Source organism: Lonchura striata, chromosome 4 (assembly GCF_050655825.1).
Source record: "Lonchura striata isolate lonStrDom1 chromosome 4, ASM5065582v1, whole genome shotgun sequence".
NCBI lineage: Eukaryota > Metazoa > Chordata > Aves > Passeriformes > Estrildidae > Lonchura > Lonchura striata.
The window spans coordinates 50,819,660-50,844,283 of NC_140706.1; the positions used below are offsets into that span (position 1 = coordinate 50,819,660).

Consider the following 24,624-nt stretch of genomic DNA (forward strand, 5'->3'; position numbering starts at 1 on the left):
GTGAGAGAAAAAGGAAAGCCCCATATAGGTAGAAAAAGTAGGAAATGTAATTGAAAGATTGAATTTCTGAATGGTTTTTTGTCATAGTGCTTATAACCACACCACGCTGCAAGGAAAAATCTGCTGTAAAACTGAAATCACAAGCAGTTATCTGTACCAACTGTAATATAAATGCATCACTCACACATTTTCAATACGCCCCTGGATTGCTTTAGGCAATATTTGAATTCACTGTGTAGCTTTTTTTTCCTGTATATTTTGCACATATCGGAGAGCAAAGAGTAAAACTAGAGTAAGAGGAGAATAGTTGAAACTAAGTCCTAGAAGTATAGGCAATGGATCAGGAAGAACATTCTTATTTCATCTTTGATTTAAAAAGCATAAATAGAATCAATTACCACCCTACTTATGCAAAAGAAAAAATAAGGCAAACATTACCAATTTTACTGAATCTACATTAGGAAGGACAAGTCTCCTGTGAAAACAGTGCTGAGGTATAATTAATTGTCTGTGTTACCTTCTAGCTTAAGGGGCTAAGTTATGGCCAGATCAAAGAGGTCAAGTTGTAAGTAACAGTGGTTATTTCATATCCAGGGAATGCCATTAAAGTTAAAAGCAGTTGTAATGCAACTTAATGCCTTTGCCTGTTTTATTTACATCTTATTCCTAGCATTTAACAAAAAGGTTATGGAAAAAAATAGCCACCTGTAGGCAGAAAGGAATTTCATTATGATCTCACTTTTAATTATTTAGTGTTAAATGGTTAGATTCTGACACTCCTATTCACATTATTGCCTTACTCCATAAATACTTTATCTAGCTTCAACAGTACTATGTCTTTACCGCCATAAAATTAAGAAGATGGGAATTTCACTTTTAAAATCGGCAGGAAAAAAATCACTGCACTTTATTCTGGGTCAGATCTACTGATTGATGCTTGCTGTCCCACAGGAAACAGGATAAAATATTTCTAATTCTTCCTTTGATTAGCATATGTCTCTTTCGATACATAACTGATTCCATGAGTGGGCACACCATCACTAAAGCATTATCTTTGGATGTATGTCACTTACCTTGAAAGCAATATTTTATTATCAAGCTAAAAAAGTAATGTGTTTTCCACTAAATGGGAGAGGTGAAAATCAAAGGAGAATATTGAAAATTACCTGCAAGTGGCCACACTATCCACTGATAGCAAACAGATCTGTAACACAAACAGAATGCACAGTGCACAAAAAGCCTGTGCAATTCCAAATCCAAAATCTAGGCAACTCCATTAAGTACCTTCCACTGTTGAAGTCAATTAATTTGGAGTGGCAGCATACAAGTAGCCTTATTTGTTTTATTTACGAGTTGCTTGTCTCAGGTCTCACCTTCTAATAGAAGCTTAGGCTTCTTGAAAGTGAATTTTAGTGCTCCTGAGAGATACTGCAGTTTGATTTCTGACTCCAGGTCACAAGACTCTCAAGTGAATTTCTATTTTCTCACTTTTCTGGGCAAGCAGGTCAGGGGGTCTCCTGTGAGACTGATTAAACTAGACAAAAAGTGGATCATGTTCTGGTCTGGATAAAAACACATGCTTGAGAATCACAGTAGTAAAATCTAACACTAGTCCAAATAGTCTTGTAAGGGGTAGGAGGATTGGAATGCTACTAGCTTACAAGAACATTTTAATTACTATAACTGTAGTTTCATCTATACAGAAACACTATAAAACACCTGTTGGAATATTTTCATGCCACATCTAGATTCATTATATCATTTAAAAGACAGTGCTAAAACCAGTGCATTAGCTGAGGTCATTACAATACTGCTATCAGATAATTTTGGTGCTTACGCTAATTAAAATGATGGCACTATAAAAAAGAAGCCCATCTTGTGATGCTCAAAGGCTTTTTTGGTGAGAGGAGTTACACTCCCTTGGCTGCATGCTCCTGTCATCTCCCCTGAATGGGGCTGCCCTTGCTGCAGGCCCTTGCTAGGGGTAAGTATAAACATATTTGTACAAACTGGTGTTCCAGGCAATATAGAAATATTGGCAACTAAATATTTGGTATTTACTTTTCCAGGGAAAGGAGCGTCTCTGGAGAAGTCACCTCAGTTTCTGTAGTCCCTGTCATAATAGACACCAGGGAAAACCTGCAGACCACTTCAACTGACTTTCCTGTGACCAGTTTGAATCTTGAATCCCTATTTTAAACACTTTTAGGCACGGTGTGACTTGATTTACACCCCCAGAAACTGAGATTTTTTTTCTCCTAATTTTATTTTTTCACAAGCAATGAGGTTAAAGGGGAGAAAAATGGTGGTGAATGTTAAAAACCCATTATGAGGATCTCCTAGGTGCTGCAGTCCCATTTCTACCAGGAGGCAATAAAACATTTCATACTTAAACTCAATGCTGTGCCTTCTTTAGAAAGCCAAATTACTTTTACTCCCTGCAGCATGATTAACAATAAAAAAACAACTCTGATATAGCTTTAACATTTGTAAAAACAGCTACTTTACAAATTCTTTTGATATAACTAGTATTTCAAAGTCTACTAAAGGTTATCATGGATTAAGAGTTATGTACTAAATCTGACTGGCCATTACAATATATTAGCTGATACTTATGATGAAATCATCATGTAGGTAAGATAAAATTAGCTTTCAATTCTTAGGTTTACAGAGAAAATTTCATTACGGATTTCATTTTTTAAAGCTTCACAGACAGAAAAAACAAATATGAAAAGTCTCATCAGTTTTTAAGTATATTTTCTTCAGGAGAAGTTACTGAAGCAGAACATGAACCAGCCTGTTGGTAGTTTTATGAAATAAATATTCAAAGTGTAGTTTAGACCTTTATTTTCACAGAGATCATGTTCTATCTTCTATTCATTCTTTACTGTATTGTATCAAGAACATAAAAGTCATATTGGCTGTGATTATAAGAGACTATATAGTTTTACAGCTTCATACACACGAAAGTGCTATGGTGTTTCTGAGCAGATTAGAGGGCATAAACAGAAGTTATGTCATTTCAAAAAATGAAGCATAGAATTGATTTTCATTGAGTTGAGCAAAATTTTAATGACTGAGGTCATAAGTGGAATTCAATACATGTCAGAACTTCACACTTTAGGTTGGAAGTAATGCCACACCTTCCTTAGGGGACAGGTCTAGATGAGATTCTGATAACTGCTTAAGTAAATTTGAGTTTGGCAGGGAGCAGTTTTACCTGAATTAAGAACCACATACCCCCTAATGTGATCTCTTAACTCCAGTGCCACTATAATAACCTAGTGCAGAGCATGGGGAATTTTTCTGAGTGGTTTGATTTGATTTCTTTTTTTCAGAAAATCATTTAATCTGATATAAATATTGCTGTGGATGCCTTAGAGCTTGTATACATGGAAGCATTTACCCACCAGCTACAGAACAAAGACAGTTTATCCCCTTAAAATTGTGACAATATTATTTCTCCAGATGGCCTCCAGCCCTGTGTATCCAGGAGTAGGTCTGAAGCAATGACTTTGATTAAAAAGCTCTGCCTTCATAACCAACTTTTAAATCATCTGTGCTCCAGAATTAGATCTTTTGATTACAGAAGGTGTTAGCAGTCACAGGTCAGAAAGAAAGATAGGATCCAAAAAGTGTCATGAGTCAATTAGACAGAAAGATACTGTTGTGGACAGTGGACTCACATAAGTCTTCTGTTCAATAGTAGATACCAAGGAAAAGCATGGGAAAAGGACATTAGGGTGGAAAACATTATAGGGTGGAGGAAAGACTAGCAAAAGAGGGAAATAGAATTTAAGGTTAAAAATTAATAAGACATCATTCTCATAGGTAGAAGAGAATAACTCAGGGTCAGTGCCTGGATTGATGTACCCATTAACATGAAAGCATTGTGGCACTGAATTGAAGTTATAATTCTTCTGCTCTGGCAGGGACAAAGATAACTGGGAGACCAGGCAAGGGCTCCATGGAAGCAGAGTAGCAGAGCACATAATTTGTATAATTTCCTTGTGATTGGACATTGGGGTACCTCTAGGCTCTGAGAGCACAAAAGCTCCGCCTGGCTTGGGCCACACCTCAGCTGTGTCTGGACTCTGCACTCGATCAAGAGCCAGGCATGGACCTGAATGTCCTATTGGTGAGGCCATTGAAAGGACACCTGGATACACTCCCCAAAACTAACCTCAGGTCATCTTGTTAGGCAACTTGCTTTCAACAAGGTGGCAACAAACAGCCTGTGACAGGCTGTGCTCCTTGCCAGCCAACATGTGTGCTCCCAACAAAAGACAGTAGGAAGTTAAGAAAGAAACTAAGGCAGGAGCTCAGCTTCTGTTCTTTAGTTTGCCTTGGTTTGCCTCCAAGATTCTCAAAGGAAAAATGAGATGCTAAAATTTTAATTCAAAGATGGTATAGTATTCTCAAATACATCAGGAAAGGGGATAATGTAATAATCAACAACATTTATAAACACTCTGAGTAGAAATTTGTATGCACATCTGAAATAAGTGTTTTACCTAAAAAGAAGAGTTTCTCCTGCCATTTTCTAACTGAGACCTGCCCTAATAGTGTGAATTTTAGTCCCTTTTGAAATGAGGTGACATTTTTATACAGGGGTCCACAAAGTGATGCCATTCCATTTATGGAAATGGCAGTTAAGTCTACTTTGTTTGTTTGTTTGCAAACTCTCCTTGGTATTATCTGCCAAACCCCAATTAAACATATTTTGGTATCATATAAAAAGTGTGCATATGCACCAACTAAGCAGAAGACTTAATTAGCTGAAATATGCCAGCTCCATACCCAGGGAACTATGAATATTCATTGGCTCAGTTACAAAACAGGTAATCAACTATTCCCTTTATGAATTATGTCAATAGCACCATCAGTTACTGCATATTTTCTCAGAAAGCAATTTTTAAAAAAACATTCCAAGTGCATAGTTCATGCCTCTTGAGAATTATACACACACATACATAGCATCTATATGCATTTAGGAATATAAATAAGCATACCTGAAATTATTCTGAGCTTCTGAACACCATGAGACATTTAAAAATGTGAGAGTGCAATGGTCCTAGAAACTGGACTTGCCAGTTCACGCTGTGTGTCGTTCGTACACTTGGAACTCAAAGCTGCAAGTACACAGCAGCACCACATATTTTGCAAGCCCATGGGACACTTATGCAACTAGACTCAAGGCATACAGAGTCAGTACTTGTGAGAAAACTTGTTCCTTCAGGCTGAAAGGGGAGTAGGAAAGTAGAGCATGGCAGAGGAAAAACCAGTTCTAATGCAGAAACAAAGACCTAAAATTTTGCTTTGCCTGCTGTTGGTCTGTATGAAAAAGAGTCATGCCTTTTTCTCATCCCTCATTTCATGGAGATAAGGTCTACAAGCAGCTGTATTCCTCTACAGCTTTGCTGAAACTTATTATTTACTGCTGTTTGTCACCACTTAAGGTTGTGCTGTGTGTGAAAATCACCACAGATGACAGAGAATGAGCCCCTACATCTCTCTAGAACTAGCCCGTATTACTTTGACATTTTCCCATGATAGCATTTAGCTTTTTCCTACTTAAAGACCTAGTGATTAAGAATTAAATTTCTTGTTAGAAGACTCCTTGCCTCACTGAATTGATCTTAGCAACAGTTACTGAAAAGTCTCTGAAAATTACCAGTGGTGGCCAATATTTCTGTTCCTATGGGAATCTGTGACACAGCTTCAGGACTGGGGGAAAAAGGAACACAGGAAAGCAGAAGCTATGCCAAAACCAGAACAAGCTACACCCAAAGGGCTCGTGGCTTCTGGATAAAAAGGAGCAGGCAAAACTAAATCCTGTCTGTATGTCAATACAACCCTTATTGTGTTGTTAGTTCTCACTTAAATATGTAAATATTTATTGCTCTTCTAGAGATTGAGGTCACTTGTCTCCATAAATTCTCAACAGGTACATGATCAAATTGTGAAGGTTAATTTTCATATTTATTGTATTACCAAAGATGCAGTGCTATTAGCATCTGCTTCATATGATCTTTATTGCTGACTGCAGAGAGAAATGTTAGCAGCTCTCTCTAAACTGAAAAAAATAACAATTCTCAGGAAAGATGTTAAATCAGGGTAGCTACTGTGCTTTTAAGTAGATAATATAGATATTTTATGATTTTTGGGATTCTTTCCAAGTTTGTTTGAAGATTAGTGAAACTCAGGGTATTCATATATTTCCTTTAGTGGCAGGTATTTTTGTCTTTACAAATAATTTTCTTGCATTATGGCCATCAGGCTCTGTTAAACCAGTTACGCTTTCCAGGTTCTTAGGGAACAGTCAACAAATAGCATGTAATTATGCAACTGAAAATATTATAGAATTTCTAAGGTTGGAAAAGATCACTAAAATCATTGAGTCCAACCATTAACCTATGGGAATGGAAAAAAGGCCCCAGAAGAAAGTTTTAACACGTTAGTTCCATGAAACTCCTGTGCATGAGCTGGAGAAATAAGGCTGTGTGTCATTTCACAGGACACAAAAAAACCAAGTAATTTCCCTGGATCTGCTCCTCCTTCACACTGCCTGACACTGAGCTGGGACTTTCCAGAAGTACAGACTGTTTAAGGTTGGAAGAGACCTCTGGAAGTCATCTGATCCAATCCCTCTGCTAAAGGAGGGTCACCTAGGGACAGGACCACATCCAGCCAGCCTTCGAATATCTCTAATGGCACAACTGAAACTGCATAACACAGTTGTAATCTTGTATTAGGAGAAAAGAACCATAAATATTTCATGATAGTGAAATACAAATGGAGAGAACAGAAACTGATTCTTCTACCGCTGCTCAGGACAGGGGGTTCAGTGAACAGAGGCAATCCTGCTCATTTTCCCAGACTTTGATTTGTCTCCCTTAGGTTTACATAACTTATCCCCTGAAAATTTACAGTCTACACCCAGCCTTTCACAGTCCTTCAGATCCTTGCATCCAGCTTCAGGTTCCCATCTCTTCTCTTTCACTTTGCTGCTTCCTAGCTGTTAGTATGCTATTTCTCTACAGCCAGACACAAATCTGTCATGAAGACATTGCCATGCCCATATACCACTTGATTCTGGCTTTCTTTTTATTTATGCTTCTGATCTTCTTTTCTTTATGTGTGCTATTTCATCCTCCCGTTTGCCCAGTCTCAGCATCTCCTTTGGGCCCTGTTCATCTTTTCATACCTGTATTCTCATGTGTGTTTTCCCCACTCAGCTAATTCCTGATTTGATTAAATTTTATGTGTCGTACAAAAGCACCCACAGTCGAAAAAAACCCAGTTCTGGTCTCTTCTAATTTCTCTTCCTACTTTCTTTTTCATGAATCCAATAGCTGATTCCTTTGTCTACCATCTTTTTTTGTTACTTTTTTCATAAACAGACCTACAACCTGAAGCTAGAACAGATTTTCTGACATGTAAGCTTTCAAAAGCTTATAGCCTTGAAAAACTTGTCTGGTACCATAGTCCTCCATGCCCTGAGTTGTACTGACACAATTCTTTATTAAGACACATGTTAAACCACATCACTGAAGCTTCCAAAATAGAAGTGTTTGGGGATATAATAGTATCCCCATTGGATAGTATCCTGAAGATATTCAAAGAGAAATATGACCAACATAGAAAATGTCAATCTTCATTTGAAGGAATTAAAGTTTAAAAGCACTTGAGAATGCTGAGAATATTATCATATAATGCACACATGATGTTGGAGAGCCTTAAGTAAAAATCCCCATGTGATACCTAGTAAGATAAGGCAAAATTTATAAAATATTCTTTTCTGTTCTTTTCAATATCCTTGACTTTGCTGTAAAGCAAATCTGTAGTTTAATGGCACAACCTGTAATGTTAGTAATCCCCTGAAATAACTCAGATTACTGAACCAAGGAACATCTGCAGAGTGCATGGTCTGTTGCCACTCAAGGAGTAACATGAGACCTGTTTCTTTACAAATATGTAATTTTTGAAGTACGTGCTTGATCTCAAATGACAAGGAGGAGATCATGTGCATTTTCTGCCTCCCTGCGTGCACTGAGGAAAATAGCTTTAAAGTAGAATGCCAGTGCTAAAAGCTTGTGCTGGAAAGTTTTCTATTTGCCTACCTAACAAAAATTAATTGTGCACTATAATCCCAATGGTGTTTAGACTAGAAAAACCCCTTTAATATTAAGAGATTCAGAAAAAAATAGAAAGAACTTCCAAAATAGGAACACATTACTTCTTTTTGACTTTACCAAGCAGACCATGCAAGCCATTATCAAAATGCAATTATTCCAAAAGAAAAAATGCAAAAATAATTGGGCTATTTTGTTTTGCAAAGTCAGCAAAAGCTCTTAAAGACATGACATATTCCACTGATATACATGAGAAGACAAATTATTTGTTTCTTACCAGCATCTGATCATGGCAGATAAGACTAACCATTCTATACGTCTACCTGTTCCCAAATCATATAAGTGGTAACTTTATTCTCAGTTTCAGAAGTTCTAAAAACTTAGCAAAATGATCACTAGATGCAAAGTTTTTATTCTTGTGATGTTTGTGCTTGCATCAAAACTTCTAAAAACAATTCTCAGCAGGTAAGTGAAACCAAAAGAAGAAAGCATACTGCCAATTTAATAGGAAATACTGACCAGCTAAGGAATATAAAGAAAATGAAATAATTTAAGATTAATTTACATGTATTAGATTTAGACAGATACATTATAGAGCATTTTTTTTAAGTAAAAAGAAGAACAAATATAAGAAAACTCACCCACAAAAGAAATCAGTAAATAGCTAACTCCTTTTCCCTCCACCTCCAAATTCCCACACACATGGTGGTATTTTTTAATTCATTATAGACAGGTGTTATAATTTAACCAGAAACAGTATTTTCACTTAGTAATTTTGTACTTTAAGAGTTGTTTAACACTGTATGTACATTTGCAATGAGCATCCTACTCATCTTCTGTATACGTTATGGAACAGAAGTCATTCACTATGAGATCTGTTTGCTCAGCTTCATCCCAATTTCTCTGTAAACTCGTATGGAACTTCATCCCTATACTTAGACCTATGCTGGTTTATGATGAAGTTTAATACACAACAGCACAGATACATTGCATACTTCCTCTTTCATGTAGTTTCTGTCACTGGCTCTCCAAAATCATGTATATGTTCAGCCTGTTTCAATTGTTTCTCCTCACTTCTTTTATCAAGGCGTCTTCCACAACTATTAATTTAATTTTCCACTCAGCTCTTGTCTTTTTACTCAAATTAATGACCATTATTTACACCTCTTTTTGATATTTATGTATTCTCCATGCTACACAAAAGACTTTATTTGGGGATTGGGTGAGTAGTGGTGTGCACATGCATTTGTGTTTAACTGACTTACCCAACCCTTCTAGAAATACATGCAGAGTCTTGAAAAAAAGTCAGGGCATACAAGAAAAGCATTTTCTTTAAAAGATTTCATTTTATTGTCAGTCTTATCCAGATGATCTTGCTTTGTCTAACAGAATATAGGCAGCCCTGTGCTGAAAGTATCTGCACATAGGAAGAGATACGATAATCTGAAAATCAGTTGTAAGAAAGACAACTGGATCAAAGCAGGATTAAAATTTCTAACAGAGAGATAAGGTATATAAGATAAGCATAATAAGATCAGTGAATAGTTCCCCCCCACTATTTTTCTGCAGTATAGCACTTTTTTTTTTTTTTCTTGCAGTAACCTTTTTGCTATTTTACAGTATTTAATAAATAATTCTTTACTGATTCCTTAGAAATCAGAGGGGAAGATTAATAGATAAAAGTCTGAGAATAGACATAAACAAGCTCTTCCACACTTTGGGAGCTGTAGTTCAATGGATACATTTAGACAAGAATTTTTACAATAAAAAGCTATCCTGCAAGTGTAGTACTGGCATCAGTGTATGAATATGAAACAGAAGACGTTAAATTCAAGAGGAAATATTGTTAATGGGAAAGAACATGCTTTCTTGCTGAGTTACAAGTTGACTCTGCCATTACAGAGTATCACAAATGTGCTGAAATGAATCCCAAGTAATGCATCTCTGTGATTATTACAGTCATTTAACTCACCCTTTCTGTCAGGTCTTTTCCTCCTATTAGGAATTATTAATAACTCATATATAATTTCACACTGCTTACCTTTTCTACAAGGTTGGCTGATCTGCATATCGGCTGCTAGCTAAAATCCTTATCCTGTCGAAAGGAAAAATAAATTTCCTTCAACTATACAGTGGCTTGTTTACAGAGTGAATATATTCTAATTAGATCCCTCCACTGAAAAATAAACTTTTAAAAACCCTAAACTTTTTATCAAAAGGTATAAAGTAAATTTTTACTTGAACTATGCATGTACATCTAGAATATAACGTAGGGTCTGGAATGGACTGCATGGAACATAACATAGACCTGTAGCAGGCTGCATCACTCAAGAGCCTCAGGCATCCATGCACTTTGAGCTAAATCTAGGGATATGGTTAAGAGGAATAAAGTTGTACAGTAGTCGAATTTTGATTGGTTTTTATTTTAATACACTTCCTAGTTAAAGGCTCTAAAGATTCATTTGAAAAATCATACCTCTAAATTATGTTACCTCCAAATTATAAATGGCGTGAAATGCCAAGTTTTCATTCCCAGTCAGAACTGCCAGTGAAGTACACTCAGTTTTGGAATGAGCCTTACATGGCACACAGAATAACCCAGCTGTATGAAGGGCTTCAGAATATCCTTCCTGCCTAAAACCTGTTTCATATTGGATTAATTCCACCAAATGCTTGACTTAAAAATCTGAATGTTAAAAAAAATAGTTTGGATTTCAGTTTTGATCCTCAAAACTTAGAAATGCTGGAACAGCAGGTTGGGTTTTTTTTACCTCTAGTGCTGGCACTGCTGCTTAACAATTTATCAGTTGTGTAGCTCTTCCCTGCCATGGAACAGTATTCTGACCTCTTGGATTGCAATGACCATACTTTACTGTTCAGATACAAAGCACATGGACACAAAAATACAGGAAAAGTATAGTAGATAACTTTTATAGCATTAGAGTGTTTCTCTACTGAGCATGACATGTAGATGAGCTCTAACAATGACTGTTTGATCCTGCAGGTATTTTGCTATGTTGTTGCTGGCAATGTTCAGAGGAACATGAACATTAAGGTCTATGGTGATAAAGAAAAGGAGTTTAACACAGAGGAAAATACATTCAGGATTCATAGGAAATACAGAATATCTCCTATTTCATAAAATGTGAATAGGAGTTCAATTTCCACTTAGTAGAACACAATTTGTATTAATGTTCTGGCCAAAAGTCAAATTTCACGGAAAAAAGAATGAAAACAGACTCTGCATATGGGCACATATATTTCAAGTAGCAGTAGCACCTTAATTGATTCTGATACACTTGAAAAATTCATCTTTGTATGAAGTTATTTCTATTGATTGTGAAAGGCACACCCAAGCTGCCTTTTTGCTCTCATTTACATCAATTCAATGCCATTCAATTCAGCAGAGTTGAACAGAGAGCAGAATTGGGCCCCCAGTGTCCAATCCAGGAAAAGGGAGGCTTATAACTCATCCATCAACATGACATTTCCTATTCTCAGGCATGTAAATACTGTTTTGACTGTAACTTTAGGCAAAAAAAGAACTTGAAGAGAATATTTTTAAGTTTATATTTGCCTGATGCTTGAGGCAACTTCAAATCATAAAACATGATTTATTTACACTAGACATAAATTCAAGCGGGGTCATTAATCAGTTTTACAATACTCTAGTTACACGATTTTGGTACACAATTTTCCTGCACCTTTCATCTACTAAATTCATTGGGAAAAAAACCCAAAACCCTGGATTATTTTGTTGGTATGATATGAAACCCCTGCTTCAGGACTTCTTTTCAAAAAGCAAATATTTTCCCAGGTAAGCGAGTAGGTGTGATGCAGTGATATTTTTTAATCTAGATATTAAACATACCACACTGTAGTATCTATGAACCCATCCTTACAGGGCCAGGGGCAAACAGGAATTGTTAGCATTATGTTTTTATAGTAGCTTACTTCAGGCATGTATGCAGGGTGCTCGGCATTAGCAGGAGCTGGCATTGGTGCTCAAAGGCAGCATCCTGCTCCCACCTTCCCTGGACCAGCTATTCCCCTGCCTCACTGTTTCTTGTTCCATGCTAACTGCCAAAGGGAACAACTGGCTTGGGTTAAACCTAACTCAGGAAATGATGAAAAATAGTTCTAACCCAGAGAAGTTCCTCAGCTTAATTCACAGCAAAGGCTCAGGAGTTCTTGTCCAACACAGAGGAAATGTGAAGCAGGTTCAGTGACAGTGCTGGTGTTTGGTGACCCAAAGTGTGTGCCACTCCTTCTAATGTCAGCAGAAGGCATGGCCCACTTTCTATTTCCATCCCCTGTGATAGCATTTAAATCTTCCAAAGGGGAACCAAGTAATTCAAAGCACGTAACAATCTTTTCAAGCCAGCAAACCAGAAAACAACAAAGAAATGCAAGCTGTTTCTTGTCACCATAGTGATGAACTGCTTGCAACCAAACAACATGATATTATTATTATCGTTGTTGTTAATATTATTATTGATAATAGCTTATAAGACCTGTTTCAGAAATAACTTGCAGATTTATCTCAGTTCTGTGTGGCAGTAGGGTGTCTGAATACACATATGGACAATCCACACGGTATAACCACAGTCTTGATTTTCCTTCTGATTCACAACTCAGCAGTAGCGTTACTAACCCAACTTACAAGAAAGAAAGAAAATTAGATAATTCTTCCAGCAAGTTTGGGGGCACAGAGAAGGTAGAGGAAAGGTATTGGTCCCTCTGACCATTGTTCTGTAAATTTAGTAAAATATCTGAAAATCCTTCTTGGTAAATAAGATTCCTCTCCATTTAAATTCTCTCTCTCACCCTCTAAACATTTCTTACCACCACACCTGTTCTGTGTCAATGGCTCTACAAAGTTAACTTCCTTCTCCTGTTCTCCAAACACCTCCACACCTCCTGCAGCTGTTGCACCACAGAGATTTCCTTTCCTCACAGGCTGTCTTTGAGTTCCAATCCCCAGAACATGCCTCTTATCTTTAGTTTGTCTCTTTTTATTGCTCTACTTTTTAGTAACCAAAGGTAATTGGGGTTTCCCCTTACAATTTTCGCAAATCCTTGATCCTTGTATCTATTGATCTCCTGAGCTCCTCTCCCACAGCATCCCTGTGTGCCACTCAGCTGCTCCAAGGGGGTGATGCAGAGTGCCCAGGGCTGTCTGGGTGAATTCACAGACCCCTTTCTGTACACTTAGTGCCTTTCTCCGCTCCAGGTAAGAGTGCAAGTTGGAAAAGAGCAGAGAGAAGGTGGGAGAGGGACATAAGTCCCTGACAGAGCTCAGCCTGGGACATGGACTCACATTCTGTAACATAATCATGCCAACAGAGAATTCTTATACTCTGCACAAAATATTTCAAACCTCCTATTTTTTTTTTATCAGTGCAAGAGTGGCAGGGAAGATCAAAAAGAACTAAAACACTAACTCTCTTGGGAAAACCCAACACAAAGACCACAAGGAAAAATGTCCTGCAGTTTATCCCTTTGCAGAATGTTTTGACAAACACTGCCTTTTATAAACCTTGTCTAACTTATAATTCACATAGTTCTTTGGAAAATTACTCAGTTTGCCTTTGGATTCTAAAAAATAAATACACATGAACTTCAAGAGCTATATTTTAGCAGTGCCTATTGCAATCTAATACCTTTTCTACAGTATAAACTGTAGAGCTAAAGCAGTATGTATCCCTCAATATCCCAGACAACCCTTAATTTTCATTTTCTTTTTACTAAAACCATTGCTGCTTTTTGCATATTAAAAAAACCCAGTTTTCTTGCATGGAAAATACCTTCAATAATCAAATTTAGTCACGAGCAATTAGGATCTTTAGCAGGTCATGTAAACCATATTACCCTACTCTTACACAATCAAATTGCATAAGGTAAACATAACATTATCTGTAAGAGTTGTCTTGCTTTTTTTTTTTTCCATTGAAATAGTTTCTCAGACTCCTGAGATAATTTGATTCACCCTTGTAACAAGCAAAATTTTCTTTTCTTGTTTTTTTCTTCAAAGGTTAAGCAAACTCTTTTTTTATCTCTTATTGTCTTTTACTTAACAAGAAGGGGTTTTGCATGCCAGTATTTTTATTTTCTTTCCTTCCCATCTTCTCTTACAATATGTCACTTTTCTCCAAACTTTGTCTCAAAAAAAGAGATGCTGAAAGGATATTGAATAAAATAACCAAAAAAAGTTGAAATTAATTACTGTTATCAATGTTTTGCAGTATTCACGACTGTACGAAAACAAATATAGTTTCATCTGATTCTTTTCTCCCAGCCAGATTCTGTTAAGCTTGTTTGGGTGGAGGATTACTTTCCTAGTCACATGATCTCATTGAAATTTGTAAGATTATCACTGCAGCAAATTTTTCATATTGAAAAGATGACAATCTTGAATTATTTTAATATATCATAATGCAAGTAGATTCTTTAACCCTAAACTGAAATATTTGTATTAAATATGTATTTGGTTCCCAAATTGTGGATCACTTCAAGCAGCTGCATACATTTTGTTAGCACCCTATACCAAAAAATACCAGTTTTGCTCTCTAGCCTGTGGCTCTGATATGCAGAGACACTTTAATTACTCAGCATTCCTGAGTAATCATTTTATGACGGGTTTATTGCCACCTCTCCCTTATCAGGGCATGGCACTGTTACAGACCTCAGTGATAAATTACCCTTTAGAGAGGGAGAAGACTGTGCCACTTTAACAAGTGCAATAAAGCACTTTTTATACCGTGAGAGTTCAGTGCATTTCCCATTCATCATACACCCTCAGTGATTTTACACAGATTTTACACTGTTGATTAGCTCATTAGTGGGGTTAATTGGATACATTAACTGGCAGAATTACAGCTTGACTATGAACCAGAGGCTGCAGCATTATAAATGACAGACAAACTACAGACACGCATGGCCAGCCTGAAGGAAGTTCTTTTCTTTGATTAACTTCCATTAGGTTTTAATTCTTCCCTTCTTTCATAAATGACTCTGCCTGAATATTTACTATAGCACAAAATAATAAAGAGATAGATCACATGAAGCTGCATTTTCTATGGCCAACTGTACTAATGTCACAAATATTCGGAAGACAACAACTAGAATATGAGCAGTAAGACTTTCAATAGTTAGACCTTACAATTAAAGTGCACAAGCAGTCAAATCCTGGCTGCTTTCATACATCCTGCTAGAAAACAGTGCCCACAGTTGCACATTTGGGGCCCAACTCTGTTCTCTGCACATGCCAGAATATTACAGATGGATTAATGTGATATAAAAAGATAGGAAACATTTGTTGTCTGTGGGAAGTAGGATGGGGCCACCAAACAGTTTTCTGCTTAACCCAAATTCTGCAGGGCTTCTGCAGCTGCTGGGATGATGCTGATGAAGGAGTCTGAATTGTTACATCAGAAGTCCACTGGTCCAATCATTTTGTAGGCAGACTACTTTTCTATCAGGGTAATATGAACAATGTTGACTGATGGTTATAGAAGTTTAAAATTTAGTGATTTATTGTAAGGAAATTATCTGAGAGCTGTAGCAGAGGTTTTACACTGTTTTTCCCAAAGTTAGTTCTGACCATGCAAACCAAGGTTTTTCTACTTCAGGCATTTAATTTTATCTGGTAAGAACCCAAACTCCTTCAAGTTTGGATACCTCACAAGGCCAAAAGGGAAGAAACTCTGTTTGCTTTATCCCTCATACCTCTTACACCAAATCAAAACCTCGTTCTTTCCTTCTAACAGCAGTGTATGTAAGCTTGGGGCAGATGCAGCATACAGAGCCACTTTGGCCACCCTGTCTCTCTCTCACAAGAAGGTCTCCTACTTTTGCACACTTTTCCCTGCTTTACAATTAACATCTCAAAATGCTGTTGATAATCCTAACGTATCTCAAAAGTTCTGCACACCTACTCAAGCATTTGCTATGGGTGTTATTTTGTTTTATTCTCCCTATTTCTCAGAGGTAACTGATACAAACAAGTATTCACATGCCCAAGAGGGTATTTCAACATGCAAATATAAGAAAAAGAAATGCCTAAATCTGTTGAGCACACAGCTGGAAATGTGGAGCAGGACCTCAGGCAAACTCATTTGACTAAAGAAATAAGGATTACTTTTAATATCTCTCTATGCCTGTTTAGGCCAAACCTCTTAATGGAATTTTGTTCCATGGTTTTTGTTCCTTCATGTATGCCTGCAATTGTCAGCCCAAGATTATAGGTTGTTCTACTAGGAAAGAATATTGTAGTTAGTGATTTTGACCTAATTAGTATGCACAGTTGAGTTTGTGACCTTCATTTTCTCTTTCACTCGTCCATCTGGAAGGCAATACATTTCTTGGTCTTTTTTATTGAATGGTTCTGATTTCCATAACTGTACATTATCTTTTCTCATTTAAGTAGGATAGGCTTTGGGAAGAACACCCTTCATTTTTGCTTAGTTTCTGCTAAGGCCTCTTTTGTTTGCTTTTTAATTTCTGTGTTAAATAATGCTCCAAGTTTTGGAATGCTACCAGTCTGAATTTTTTGTGTCTCATCTGGATAGACAGCACTTAGTGGTGAGTAGCAACAACATCAAAGCACTCTGGTATATTCCTTCTTAACTACCTATAAACCATTGCTTTCCACATTATGTTATTATCTATGACAAAGTAACTACATGCAATTTGAAAACTGAGGATGAAGCCTGTGGGTTGTAAAAGCCATGCTTATACATTGTGAAGAAAAGTAGTTTATTTTATTCCAATAGCTCCAGTTTCTGAAACTGAAACACCATCTCAGAGACAATTACACATTATTTTTATGAAATAAAGCCTTTCACAAATAGGATTCTAGACTTCATAGGTAAACAATTATTAATTCAGCCCTGAAAGCACAGCAGGGTAAAAGCAAGTCAGCAGAAAAATGGACATTTTTTCTTCTTAATGGGTGGTTTTCTTATCTTAAAACCAACAGAACAGGTCTCAGAAACATCCAAGATGAGTATTTCTTCATATAACTCCAAGAACAATGTCACCCCTGTTTTTCCTGTCAATAACCTAGTTTCTTTTGGGTTTTTTTGGCATGTCCCTTTGGGGATAAGCTTATTGTCCCATAAACCATAACCAGGTTAATATTATCCTTTAATTACTTGTAATGGTGCGAAGCTGAAAAGCAATATTGCATAGCTTGTAATATGAGTGTTAATATGCCCTGCACTTACCAACAGAGAGATTGATCTTTGGTGTGTTTTAGCACCACCAAAAGGGAAGGCTGGGACTGAGATTTGTGCTGTCACACAGACACCACTACCCAGGCTGGTGTTTTTACTCATTGAGTAGCAGGGCTTTGCAAATGGCCCCACCAAAGTGAAAGGAAGTGCCAATGGAGTGAGCCAATGGTACTCAGCCTAAGTAAATGTATTTGATCCTGGCTCGGTCTTTGCAAACCCTTCCTCTGGAAATCACAGTAAGTAGGCATCAGAGACAGGAGCAACATGGTGCGACTGCAGAAGGAGGCTTCTGGCTGCCTTCACCCACAGGCACAAAAATGTGCCCGTTTGTAAATGCATGAGAAATGCCCTTGCAGTCCACAAGATTGCTCATGCACCTAAGGCTAGACACTCGTTCAAGCACCTGGATTGTTTGCACAGGCATTATGTGTGATGCTGGAGCTTCAGAGCACTCCAAGAGACTTCTTTTAGCATTAAAATCTCACCACGTTATTGAGCCTCCCATTGAGCTGATGAACATTGCTCCCAGTCACCCTGTAACAGAGCCTACACAAGTTATGACACAAATCTCAGCTCTGCCTTGCTCCTCCAGGTTTTTCATGCTCACAGCTGCTGCATTTACTTCAAAATCTTGAACTTTCTAAAGAAACCAAAAGGAAAGCAAAAATGTTTGCCCTGGTTCCTTGTCAATTAAATGGTCCATTTCCTAAGACTGGCTTTCTTCTCTGTTCATTAAGGTTCTTAGGCTAGCAAAGTTCAACATCACCATGTGGGCAAGAGAAGTATGTGTCTACAGCTGATTGTCTAAGGAATTTGGTTTCCCAGTTTGCTCCTCCTTCCTGCCTGGCCATGCTACAGCTATGTTAGTTTTCTTCCCAACTCTTGAAATGAACTAACTAGTTAGTCAACTTCGAGGCAAATGCAGGTGCAACTCTGCACCTGGTACAATAACAGAAAGCCATGGCTGGTGGAATACAGCACAATAGTTGTGTCATTTTGGATACTGCGAACTTAAAAACTGTTTGACAAAATTCTCTGAAGCTTATAAGGGAGCTGGGGAAGACTTGAGGAAGATGCTCTGTGTGGACAACCGCTACTAACATTATCATCATCATTACTGTTGTTATTATCACTACATTATTTTCATTACCCATTACTATTTAATTACTAACATTATATGTCTATTGAATGCAGTCCAAATTCATCCTGAAGGTAGCTCTAATGACATAATAGTCCAGATAATGCAAGTCCAGCACCTGAGAACGTTACCTGGTGCTGCTTAATTCACTCCTGTAGACAGACAGAACTAAGTAGATAGCTCTGAACCTCTGCCCCGTGCACAGGGAAAGGTAACAGGAGAGATGCCTTCAGCAACCACTTGGCATAACATGAGTTTCAAAGGAGATTGCCTGAGTCTCTGGTGTAACCACTGGCAGATGGTCTTTGAGAGATATTCTTGGGCTTAAATGTTTATTAGCTCACTATACGAACAATAATTTGTATTCAGGTTGCTATATGAACAATACTTTGTATTCAGGTTAAGAACTTCGTGAATAAAAAGCCTGGAATAAAATTGTAAGTCCCAGGACTTAAAAAATTAGTAAAATCCTGTATTTTTTGACTGCAGTCTGATTTACATTTTGAAAGTTCCAGCAAAAACTTCCAATTACTTTTGCCAATGGACTTAGTAAAAGGAAATAATGTGATAATATTAAACCTTAATTCTTCAATTGCTGTTAGTTTGGGAGAACTAATTTGTGATTCTACCATGAAAACAAAGCATGAAAGGTATGAAACTGCCTAGACTATTGCTAAAAGGAAGAAAAGAACTTGCAGGGAAAAAGTCCACACATAACTGGATGAATAATTACATTAAATAAGACACCGGAAGTCAACAAAGAATCTGAAGATGAGAATAGGAAAAGAAACCAAAAAAACAAATTGATTGACAAAAACAAGATATGTGTCTTTAGCGACAGAATGCTGAAGAATTTAGTGAGAATTAGAAAAAATTCTCACTAGCTGAACTAGAGAAGTCAAGTAGATTAAAAGTACCTCTAAAATGTCCTTTAGGCACATGCTAAAAATCAGAGAGGAAAAGTAGGTTCTTATGTAATGAGATATAGGGTAGACATTAAGGACAGTGCAGCCATGAACTAAAAAAGCCCAAACTTAAACATCTCACCTCAATTTTCAAAAATGACAGTGACATACTTTACTGGAGGCAACCCAGGTGACTCTGAATTGGTAAGCTCAGCCAAAACATTACTCAGATAACCTAGCTTAGACAACAAAGGAAGAGCCATTATTTGGGAAAGTAAATAATCACCAGGTTGTCCAGCTAATTTCTCAGAATTTTGCAGAGCTGGATAACAACTTATGAGGAAAAAGTTAAAAAGTACATTAATAGAATAATTATTTACTAAAGACAATCTCATTCTCATCTGACAGTTTTTCTGACATTACAGATATCTAAGAAAGGGTAGCACAGTACAAATTAACAGTGTATGCAACCAAGGCTGATGACAAAGTAGTCTAAAAAAAAAATTGTTTCTCTAATGTCAGTTTCAATATAGTTATTTATTCATTTCTGAATGATCTGAGTTTATATTTTGTTTGTAGAAAAATTGTAGGAATAGATAATTTGTTCAACAGCAGAATTCTAATAAGGTGTCCATCTTTTTTTTGTTGCTGTTTCTTCCCTACATATTTAGCTTTCTAGCTACTCTATGATTCATATTCCATAATGCAATTTTGGCCACTTTCCATCCCTCTGAATTGATGTTTCTTTCAATTGCTGTAAGCTAACATGTTATTCAAATTCAAAACATTATTATATTTTTCCCTCTCTTGCTCGCTCATCCTTTTTTTTAAAGATCAAACCTTATTAATATCCTGGCTGCAATTGCTCCTTTTTTCCTCTATGCATACAGTATGACTTCAAGTTTAGAATGAAAAAAAAAGTCTTCCCCCCCACAATTTATCAGGGAAATTTAGTTTCCAAACTCCCTAGTTTCCCCTCTTCTGTATCCCAGTTTTTACTCCTCATTAATTTTTTCACATACATGCAGATACTCTATTATTTTGTTTCTAGATGAATATTTTTAGCTCTTCTTCCCCTACTCACAATTACATTCTCTGCTATTTTAGTACTGTGGATTTCCCTTCATATTTTAGCCATTATAAGGTATATTCAAATCGTTCCATAGCCAGCTTTTAAAAGCTATGTTAATCAACTAATACACACAGCCAGTGCAAGTGGCTCTAAATGTGAGCCAGGATTATAAATCAGTTGTCAAAATAAGTTTGTGTAAAAAATATTGGCTTTTATAAGCTTTGGTCCTTACAAAAGTATAGGTTCCTTTATAGATCACTTTAAGAAAATATCTATAATCTGACTATTTTAAAATACTTACCTTCCTGCTGTGGGCAAGTTTTTGTTTGTTATTTTCTTGGAGCTGATATATTTTATACTAAGGTTAAGAAATATATAACCCAGCCTCAATTCACCACCAAAGCCGATTCTTTAAAATGAAGGAGTTACAACGTATATTCCCCATTAGATTCACATGTCAAGGTTAAGTAGTTTGGATGGATGGTGAAGAAAACATGCAGAAATTTGTCAACAGCCACATAGCTGTTATTTATGATCTGCAGAAGAGTTCTCAGCAGCAAGCATGTATGTGGAGCCAGGTATTATCCTCAGCTGTATAAGGAAGTCCAGTTCCACTGAGCCCAGCTGGGTGACACCACATCATGCCACCTCTCAGCTTCTGATATTTGGAGGAATGGCCAGTGTGGTACCACCCAGCAAGTTCTCTGTTTCTTCTCCCTGTGCTGGCCTATGACCTCAGAAGGAATGGTTGGAGGCCACTTGGTGTTTCACATAGGATGTCCTTGGCCATACATTAGCTTTTATTATTTCTGTGGTGAGATCTGCCATGCCTATTCTCATTTGACTCACTTGGATTTCAAATAAAACTTCCTTAAATTATGACTACAGATAACAGAAAAAAACAAGTACAAAGTAAACCAACATCATTGCAACATCTAAATTTAAATCTATCTCTGCATGAACTTCTTAAAACACTTGGTTGACACCATGACATCTCTCGTGTCTCCTTAGCCAAATCCCAACCCCTTCAAGTCTCAGGTGAAAAGTGCGAAAATATCTAAATCATGCAATGATTCCCAAAATCATCAGCTCTGAAACACAGAGCAGCCTCTCTTTTGTAAATGCAGCAGCTATCACTGACAAGCCTTGAGGTCAGCTTTCCTCTTCCCTATCCAGGCAATGGAGGTGACTCCACCTGGAACATGATCCCAAAGGACAGAGGACATTTGATTTCTCAAATGGACAGAAATGTCACTGACCAAGACATGCTCTCTGCTTTGGAGACCTTTGGTGCCAGAGCATAGATGTGACCTGTCTGGTCTGGTGCGAAAGCCCAGGCAACAGAGAAATGGAAAGTGTTTGGAAGAGGGTAGAGCTGCATGGTTGTTTTTCCTGACTGCAAGCTGTAATATTTCCTTGCTCAGGTCTAGTCAACAGAGCAGAGCTGATCAGAGGTGAAGGTCAAACCTTGTAACAGGGATCAGCCTCTTCCAGAGGAGTGCAATGTGCAGGGCAACCAGTTCTCTCTGCATCATGCCTTGCAGGTTTGGTGTTCTGCACATTACCAGAGATACACTAAGGAAGAACCTCTGCTAGAACTGAATGTCAGGAGTTTGGAATGCAGGGACTCATCTGGCTTACTCCAGAGCACTGTGATACCTCAATGGTGAGCAGCTCCTTCTCTCTCTCAAGTCATAATCAGCTCATACCAGTTCAGCAGGGCTTATGCAAGACCCTGAAGTTCAGGCTATGTGCATCTAGTAGTCAATGATTCCCCAGCTTTATTAGATGTCCTGTGGATAGGTTTTACAAGAGATTTTCCCCTGGAGTTGTAAATGGAAAAACCTATTCCCCAACAGACTCCTAGAAGGGCCAACAGCAGTTGTTCCATGTGTTTTTCTCCTTGAGAACCATTGTTCTCAATTATTCATATTCTTTCAGGTTTAAACACAGACACATGCATACAAAAATGCTGACAGAAGATGCCTGAGCCCATAAATCTGACTCACCACATGTTAATACAGTGAACAACAAGTCCTTAACAGGAATATATCTGCACTTTTCATTCCCAAATGTGTTATTCAGAAAACATTCAAGTTCAGTTTCACTAAGATATTCAGTCACATTTAAAAATCAAGATATTTGGCGCAGCTAATAGAGTTATATTAATGAAACTGAATACTAGCAAAAAAACCTGGTGCATAACTTACCCTCCTTCAGAGGGTTAGGAGCATCTCGACAGATGTGAGTGTCTAAGATGTTAATGGTTAACTCAAACAATTGACCATTTGTAAAAGCAAACGCTGACAATGTGCAAGGGAACCACTTTGGTGCAGAGGGGGTGAGCACCCACCATCAAGGGCTACAAGCTGGGTTTTGACTCCGATGAGCCAGAAGGCCAGTAAGAGGCAGATCCTGCTGAGGTGGGATGTGGTTTTTATCCTCCCTTACACAACTGGCTCAGTTGTAAAAGTCCCCCCTCCCCATCACAGGAGATACTGGGTCAATGTAGTCCTGAAGGTGTTCATCCTTTCTGATGGGACATAATTGGCTCAACTACACTGCATGAGAGGCAGCTGTCGTGTTTTACAAGACATAATTGTCATAGCCCATCACAGATGCAAAAAGCTCCCACAGACTAATTCCTGTGGCCTTCCACCAGAGGGCTGAGCATGATCCACTATATTGCAACAGACTCAGAATGTTTCCTCAGACAGGGTAAAATTCCTCCCCAGGGACAGTACCTGGGTGCTCCCATGCAAACCTGAACCCATATTATTAACCTGTCCAACTCCATATGGGCTTCCCCCACCCCCAGGGGTCAACACTGTGACTATTTGACAACAAAATTGCAACAATCAAGTCTTGCTTCTGGATCCACAGGTGGTGGTATCTTTCTACTCTTATCCTTTCTTTCTCTTTTTTTCTTTTCCTTATCCATTTTCTTAAGTATTATTTTTATGCTTTATATTGCTGTATCACTATAGGTAATACCCAAAATAGCTACATATCTCCTTTCCATTGCAACCAAAAAGTTTTAAAATAAACACTATACACACACAAAAAAAAATAAACACTAGTCATTTCATGTTGTTTCACTCTAATCTACCCCAGGGGATCTATTATTAATAAGAACTGCCGCGCTCCCGCCCCAGATCCCTTTTCTCAGCCCCGGCTAGCTCTCCTTCTGGGGCGAGAGGGGCGATGGAGGCACCCTCCGCCGCTCCCAGCTGGGGTTTGGAGAGTGCCTTTGTGGGTTCCGGGCAGCGCTGGCAAGCCTCGCGGTGGTAAATGAAGAGCGGATCCTGCTGGGGGCTAAGTCCAAGTTTATTGTAGCCCAACGGGGCCAAATATCCTAGAACGGTGCCAGCCAACAGGAACAAGCACAAGGTGCTTGCACTGGCTTATAAACTGTAAGGGAGGGGAAGACCAGTAACCAATAGGGATAGAGGTAGGGAGTGGCTCCTGGATGGGGTGATGCACCTGTGGACCAGTGGGAGAAGGATACGGGAGGGGCCCCAGGCCCTCGCCCAATCACCCGGTGCCCAAGGTGGAAGCTTCTGGATGGATGGGAAGGAACACCAAGTGACAGACAAGGCACCAGGGAGGGGTAAAGGGGAGGGCTGCGCCTCTTCCAGGGTGATGGATAGATACTGGAAAGGCGGGAAGGGAGGACAAGGCGGGAAAACTGGGGATAAACCAAGTTGTACATGGGGGTACAAAGGAATAAACCAATACATAATACAGGGATAATAAAACATACAAGTAAAGCAACTCCACAAAGAACCTTACCCTTGCATTCAGGGGTGGGTTGTAGCAGCAGAGAATGAGTAAGAAACTGCCCTTTTGTCAGACCCTCACTTATGGTGACAATTATCTGGCTCTACCTGCTGGTACCCCTGATGCCAGTGGAGCCACTGATGACAGACCCTGGCCCTGTGCCTTCTGTATTAATACTTACATTATAATTCTTACACTGGTGATAGACAAAGTTATTTCAATAATCCTGGGGCATGCTTTCTCCATTTTGTATTTTGCACACAGGGCTTCAAACTGATAATCTAGGCAAAGTGTCTTTTTGTAGATTTTTTTTTTTTTAAAGCAATTCCCTTGGAGATCTTATAGTGTTTCCATATGA

At 38.1% G+C, this 24,624-nt stretch overlaps 1 long non-coding RNA gene across 2 annotated transcripts in view; it reads right to left on the minus strand.

The window, feature by feature from the left end:
* The window catches only part of LOC110481587 (uncharacterized), a 118,220-nt gene extending 106,099 nt beyond the window's left edge, over positions 1–12,121 (minus strand). For both annotated transcript variants that reach the window (XR_014954875.1, XR_014954876.1), the window contains exon 1: positions 5,013–12,121. This is a non-coding gene — a long non-coding RNA (uncharacterized LOC110481587). The remainder of the gene's footprint in view (positions 1–5,012) is intronic.
* Positions 12,122–24,624: the final 12,503 nt, after the last annotated feature.